Here is a 7,780-nt window from a genome sequence, read left to right on the forward strand (position 1 = left end):
ACACACACACGTACAGCCACTTTCTCCAAAATTGTTTAATTATTTAATTATGACAGAGACACAGCAATGCATCATGTTCTAATCTAGATCATCATGTTTGTAGTGTATTCCAGGGGATTAAAACGTACATACAATATTTCAGACCTAGTGGAGTAATAGTAAATAATAATACAGTAAGTAATTGTAAATGTGTAAAGTTGCATAAGCTCATTAGCCATATAAATCATTATTATGGTTTAGGACCTGCAGTTGCTACAAGGATTTAAGTTTACTACTAGACTAAAAACAGTTAAAGTTAGCAGGTGCATAAGACAGCGCTACGTCCCCACTTCAAAACACACAATATTTTACACTTTTGTGAATAATTACCTGTCAGGGTCTTTGGGAAAACGATGAAAGGCAATATTTTTACACTGATAGTTTTTGCAGTGGATTGCCCAACATTGCGTTCTTTTATTCCACTTTGACCTCTCTTTCGTTGTTATTCTGTCTATTTCTGTATATCTGTGCTGTTGTCCAGTTGGAATTTTCACCCCAAAATGGCGGCCGCGCTACCGAAGCGACACCTAGTGGCTGTTACCCAAAAAGCATCAGAGTTTCGCCTCTTGGTCTTCTATACTCTTTGGCTAGGGTGCGTCTCAATCAGCTCCCTTGTTCAGCAGTCAGGGCACTGATCAGTGAGTCGGCCATTCTAAGGGTTGTCTCAATCGCAAAATCCTTCCAGTGCACTGGAACATTAGCTCCCAGAAAAATCCCACAATGCACCGCAAAAACTAGGGAGCATCCAAAGCCACTAAGGCAAGCCTGCAACCATTAGCCGAAAAAGCGTAACAGCTAAAGCTAATGCTTCCGGGCTGGCAGTAAGTGGGAAAGGAGACCAGAGGCTTGCCTTGTCGAAATACCCACACTTGCGGTCTTGGCCACTTGAGAGCGCGTGCGCGCGACAGGAAGTAAGTGCGCAAGACTGTCCCAGGTCTTAAAAACGGCAAAGCGCAGTGCCCTTAATGCCGAATTCACACTGCACGATTTTCAAAGACATCGCATCACTGTTGGTTTCACACTGAAAGACTATCTGGGGTAGCATTCAGTTGTTGCTGTGTTCACACTGCATGATGGAACAACGACAGGAGGTTACACACTGCATGACTTTACAATAGGAAGAATCGCCGACAGCTCTGTCTGGTGCAGAGTGGCCAGATTTTCGCTATAAAACCCGCCCAATTACTACTCAAAACTAGCCTGAAAATAGCCCAATTGCTTTCGAGGGGGTCCCCCAGTAAAAATCGCCTTCAGGGGTAAAATACACATTTTTTGGAGGGGTTCTCCTGGTACAATTCACATTCCAGGGCCTAAATATCACGTTATTGGGGTCGCTTCAACCTGCTGACATAAAAAACTGTGCTGTTGTCCAGTTGGAATTTTCACCCCAAAATGGCGGCCGCGCTACCGAAGCGACACCTAGTGGCTGTTACCCAAAAAGCATCAGAGTTTCGCCTCTTGGTCTTCTGTACTCTTTGACAGAACTGCGATTAAGTTCATATAAACAGAATATTGTGATTATGTTAGTGTAATTCTACTTTTTGTGGTTATCATGTGTTTTGTTGATTATCAGAAGCTGAGTGGAGACATTTTAAGCATGTCTGTGACAAAATGGAATATAGCAGCATGACGAGACAATTCAGCAATATTTGTCAACTGTTTAAGATAAAAAAAACGACAGACATTACTTTTCAGGGATGCAAATTTCGAATTTCTTAATGCCATTTATGTTATTCGTTAAAACATAAGATAAGAGTGAATGTTTGTAAATCTCTATCCAGGCTTTCTTACGTGTCTAAGAAAACGAAAAAAAAAAGAAACCGTAAAATATCATTCATATCAAATCTGAAGGCTTTCGCTTTCAAGTGCCGTGATTAAAGTGATATATAGGCCTATTATAGCCTAATAAAAATATAATTTGCTATTTAGATCACATGCATTATTTTATATAGCTACACACTGGCGATCAAATGTTTGAAATAATTAAGACTTTTTATTTATTCATTCATTTATTTATTGAAAGAAGGCTGAATTTGGTTGATAAAATAACAGTAAAAATAATAATATAGTGATTTTCTATTAAAGATATTTTAAAATGTAGGCTAATTTATTGCTGTGATCAAAGCTGAATTTTCAGCATCATTACTCCAGTCTTCAGTGTCACATGATCCTTCAGAAATCATTCTAATATGCAGTTTCGCTGCTTAATTATTATAATTTAGTATTTGTGATCAATTGTTATTAATGGTTCTTATTATTATCAATACTGAAATCTGTTTTTGCTTAATATTTTTGTGGAAACTGATACTTTAACTTTTTCAGGATTAGCTGATGAATACAAAGTTAAAGAACTGCATTCATATAATAACTTTACTGTCACTTTTTTCAATCAATGTTTCAATCAATTTAATGCAACCTTGTTGAATATAAATATATATATATATATAACTGTTTTCACAACATTGATAATAATCAGAAATGTTTCTTAAGCAGCAAATCAGTATATTAGAATGATTTCTGAAGGATTAATAGAAAGGCACCATAAAAACGGTCCACATTCTGCACTACATCCCAAGTCTTCTAGAGGGGAGCAGAGCATTGGTGTCATATGGTCATAAGGAAGAAAGTTATCAACATAACTAACATTCAAAATGGTAAGCAAGCCCTGATTTGTTTACGCTTCTTATATCTGCGTTTGTCTCGTATAGGTTATCTTTGTTTCGGTTTCTCCTTTTAAATGACGAATATATGCTATTGATAGCTGCTGATATAGACAGTTAACTCCTCTCACGCAGGCGCAGAACGCACGTGTTAGTTTGCAGTCGGCTGATTATTTGGTTTCTGTAGCTGGACACCTACAAACTTGAAAAAACTCAAACATTGCTTAATATGCATCTTTGTTATATTTATTGATTTGTGCTATTTACAGGTACAACCTACGCTGGGGCCCCTCAAACCAAAGCTATGGCCCTAGCTGGCTAGAGCCCAAGAAGGAAAATTAAACATTTATAACATTTTTCAGGTAACCTCAAGATGGTATTCATCTTATATTTTCTGCTTTCATACAATATGTGCTGCATCCAGAATTGATTGGATGGAAATCACTTTGATCACAATTGATTACAATTGATTACAATACTCAAAATATAATTAATAAATAATATTATTTTAATGCAAAGAGATGTGTCACATATTTAAACTACCAAATCGCACATCACTGCGTAAGACTCTGAGTCTCAAATCTATTGTTCACTATAAACACTGTCATACTGGAACATGATATAATATATTATTTTAATTTTTAAATTTGTATTTTTTTTTTTTTTTTTGGTACCATTTATACTAGTGTTTGTAAATCCTCTGAGGTCTCATCATGTCTATCTACAGTCGCTTCAGAGCCGATAATGCTCCCAGTGCAAATCCTTCTCCTGCAAGAATAAAATGACAACTGGATGCATGAACTGCATTGAATGCAGTGGGAAATGTTCAGTGCAAACAACTGCCAGATATCACATGCATTGTATTTCTGGTAGGTGAACAGAATTTTGATCATTAAAGACTGGCTGGCTATAGGGAAATCATGGCTTGTTTGTTTTATTTTTAGTTTGACTCAAAAAGTGTGCACTACTACAATTGATTTTACAGTACTGGATTGTACACTACCAGAAATGCTTAAAGGAAAGACATGCAGTGATGTTGTACTTCCTTTGTTGTTCTTAAACAGGACTGAATGCTGTCACAGGACTAAATGCAGGACCATTAAGATCATAAGAAACACAAATTCAGTCAAATGTTTTCAGTTTACTTTTATTATTACCCTATTTTAAGTCAGTATAGCATCAGAAACTGATGCTTTCACACAGTTGCTTTCACTGAAACTTGATTCCTTTCTCCTTCTTCCTATTAACATCACCAGAAGCAGAGTTCAGTGCTGCATTTCCAGCAGCTACTACTCCTGCTATTACAGCTTCAGATAGCGCCGCTCCTGGCAAAGCAGAGGCCAGAGCCGCAGATCCTGCAACTGCTGCTCCTGAGATAAAAGCTGAAGTAAGTGCCCCTCCACTAACTACAACTGCGCCTGCACCCACTACCACACCTGTTCCCATTAAGACTGCATCTTTAGCTTTATTCAGCAGCCTACTTCTTTCCTCTTCTTCTCTCCTCCTCTTCTCTTCTTCCTCTATTTTCCTCTGAGCTTCCTTGTACATTTCATTTGTTGTCTCCTCCGTTCTCCATCACCATTCTGTCTATCTTATCCAGCAGTTCAGTGACCTGTGATTGATTTTCTTCAGCTGTGTTAATAAAAACATGATAACCTCCTTTACAGTGTTCAACTAGATTTCTAATCTGCTTGTTTTTGCTCAGAAACTCCTCTATGGATGTTTTTAACTGATCTCCTCTAGTGAACAGGATGATGGTGTAACGTGCAGCATCTTCTCCAAAGTTCTCCTGAATCCATCTCACTGTGTTTTTCTCCTCATCTGTGAATCTCACGTCCAGTCTGGTGACCAGCAGAAACACATGAGGACCAGGAATAGACATTTCTACACATCTCACTAGTTCATGCTTCAGTTGCTCTTCGCTGATTGACGTATCAAACAGTCCTGGAGTGTCGAACACTGAGATGATTCGACCTTCTACTGTCTGCTGATGTTGTTGGCATTTCTCAGTCACAGATTCAGAACACAATTCTTCTTTAACCGCTTTTCGTCCCAGGATGGTGTTTCCTGTTGCGCTCTTTCCAGCTCCAGTTTTCCCCACCATCACGATCCTGAGATCTGTGCACTCGCCAGGTTTTATGTGGCTGCTCTGTATGGACTCTGTATGAGACAAGTAACAATACAATTTCATTTAATTTTCAAGAAATATGTCATGATGTTTTGAAAAAGCAATAAATTGCAGGTTCTCACCTGCTTGGGTTAGATGTTTTTCTGTCTCTGTCTGTTGCTCCTTCTGATCCCATTTTCTTTTTCTGCTCATTTTCCAGCTTTCTGATTGTGTTGCCTCTTCTTCTTCTTCTTCATTCTTGTGAAACTCTAGAGTATCTGTCATCATATAATTGAGTTCTCACATGCGAAATAAAATCTTTATTTTCAGTAACAACATTTCTTGTGCTCTTTTCCTTTACACTCTGCGTGTGAATCGGCTCCTTGTTTTCTTTTCTGCGTCTTATTGGATATCTTAAGAAATTGTGAATGTCATAATGCTGGCCATCATTGCATTTGATGATTTCGTCGATCTTCTCTAGAAGTTTTGTGATGTGAGTTGGAATAATGTCGTTTTTACTGTCGAGTGCATGATATTGTCCTCTGCAGTGACTGACAAGGTTCTGAAACTTTCTGCTTTTCATTAAGAGATTCCATTGTCTAGTCGCCATTTTTTCTCTTCCAATAAACAGCACCACGGTGAACTTTAAAGCTTGAGCTCTAAAGTTCTCTTGAATTTGCTGGACAATGTTCCTCTGCTCCTCTCTGAAGGTGTCCAGGTTGATGACGAGCAGGAACGCGTGAGGACCAGGATAACCGAGGAACATACTCCTCATCATTTCACTCTGCAGCTCTTCATCAGTCAGATGAGTGTTGAAGAATCCTGGAGTGTCGACGATGGAGATGTTTCTGTCTTCTACTCTTCCTCTCTGTTTCTCACTCTCTCTGGTTCTGCTTTAAACGCCTCTCGACCCAGTATTGCGTTTGCTGTTGAACTCCTTCCAGCTCCGGAGACTCCCAGCAGCACGATCCTCAGATCCTTTGAATCACCTGTGAAACAGTTCATGTCATTAGCTGGAGCTCTGGATGATTTACAAATGCTTCTGTGATTCTAAACACGCCTTCTTTTCATCCCCAGGTATTTTTGCTATCTCATTTTAAATGTCTCAGTACGATTGGTAAAAATAATTTAGTTCAGTTGGAAAATGCATGTTACAATTCTAAACGTATAGAGTCTGCTCTGCTCCATACAGCCAGGGTTCCCAGGTCTGCGTGACAAAGCTAGCCCAATGGCCAGTCAAAAACAGCCCAAAGTAGTGCAATGACCATATCCTAAATGTCAAAACTCAAAATATGCCAGTTCCATAACTATAATACACATCCTTATGAAAAGTGCCATGGTTTTACTAAAACGTGATTGCCATGGTTTAACCATCACTCTAAAAATGCTGAGTTAAAAACAACCCAGCGCTGGGTGAAATATGGACTTACCCACGTCTTGGGTTAAATGTTTAAACCCAGCCCTCTGGGTAGTTTTATTCAACTCAACTATTGCTTAAAAATTACTACATTTCTTACTTTAAATAAACCCAAAATAGGTTGGAAATTAACATTTATTAATATGTTCAATAAATGAACATATATTAATAAGTTGGATAAATAATAATTAAGTAATAAACGTTTTTAATTGCTTATTAACACATTTTAAACGTTGCTGATGGCTGTAGTAATTATGTGTCTGATTTTTTATTTAAAACCTATTTTGGGTTCATTTTAAGCCAGCCATATGGTAATTTTTAAACAATACTTGAGCTGAATAAAACTACCCAGAAAGTTGGATTAAACAATTAACCCAACCGCTGGGTTTGTCCATATTTTACCGAGCGCTGGGTTGTTTTTAACCCAGAATTTTTTAGAGTGTGGTAACCACAAATTAACCATATGGTTTGGCTACACTAACCATAGTTTAACAATGGTATTTGCAGTAAAGCGGTGGTTATAAAAATGGTGTGCAAAAAAACAAACACTTTTACTACAATAGAACCATAGCTAATTTCCATAAGGGATTTAACAGTCACTATTATGTTTAATATTAGCCCAATTCCATGAAAGAAAAAAATAAACAAATAAATGCAGACTTGGCAACCCTGCATCCAACACCAGCTGGCTTCTGCAGGAGTCAGATTTCACTGACACAGGTGGAGTGTAGGAGAGATGACTGACAAGACCATGGTGGAGGATTTGCTGCTCAACAGATCCTGAACTTATTGACAAATATCTTGTAAAAATGTGCTCCCTTGCACAGCATGTGCGATCGCAAAATTGAAAGTGAAAGTGAACAGCAAGCGCTCATTCAAAAGTGATTTCAATACCCAGCATACTGATAGCGGCACCCAGATGCACGAAAATCATATATAATATATAGAATATTTGCAGTGCGGGCGGGAGTGGAACACGCAAGTTGCATGGTCAAAAATGTATTTAGAAAACAGTCCCGTGCAGGACTGTCAACCACCAGAAACAAAAAGCACAGTATTAATTTCTCGGTATGGTATTAAACTAGCTGTATTCTGTGAGGATCACATTAGGCTATTTCATTTAGACTTACCTTCTGGCCTATGTGTTGCTGACATTGTGTCCATGCAGTTTGTTTTAGTCGTTTAAACTCTCTCTCTCTGTCTTTGTCTGTGTGAACCTGACACAGGAAGTGTGTGTGACCACTTCCTCACGGTTTAAAAAATGCATCACACACACCCTGTTATTTCAGTTTCATAGTGAATTGAGCGGTAAATGTTTTTCTTACAGTTCAACAGACTGTGTGTGTGTGTGTGTGTGTGTGTGTGTGTGTGTGTGCGCGTATATCTGTTATCATATAGAACTTGGACAGATAGTGGGACTAGGGATTAGGGCTGCACGATTAATCAAAATTAAATCGAAATCGCGATTAGGCAAAAGCTGCGATTGTCATGCGCATCTAGTCAGTAAAGCCGGTTCTGTGATCAGTAGTAAATCTCCATCATGTGCTTTCAGATGGA

At 38.4% G+C, this 7,780-nt stretch overlaps 1 pseudogene; it reads right to left on the reverse strand.

Moving 5' to 3' along the window:
- Positions 1 to 3,908: 3,908 nt before the first annotated feature.
- On the reverse strand, positions 3,909 to 5,158 carry LOC107747168 (GTPase IMAP family member 4-like; annotated as a pseudogene).
- Positions 5,159 to 7,780: the final 2,622 nt, after the last annotated feature.

Source organism: Sinocyclocheilus rhinocerous, unplaced genomic scaffold, assembly GCF_001515625.1.
Source record: "Sinocyclocheilus rhinocerous isolate Xijiao unplaced genomic scaffold, SAMN03320098_v1.1 scaffold1310, whole genome shotgun sequence".
NCBI classification, from domain to species: domain Eukaryota; kingdom Metazoa; phylum Chordata; class Actinopteri; order Cypriniformes; family Cyprinidae; genus Sinocyclocheilus; species Sinocyclocheilus rhinocerous.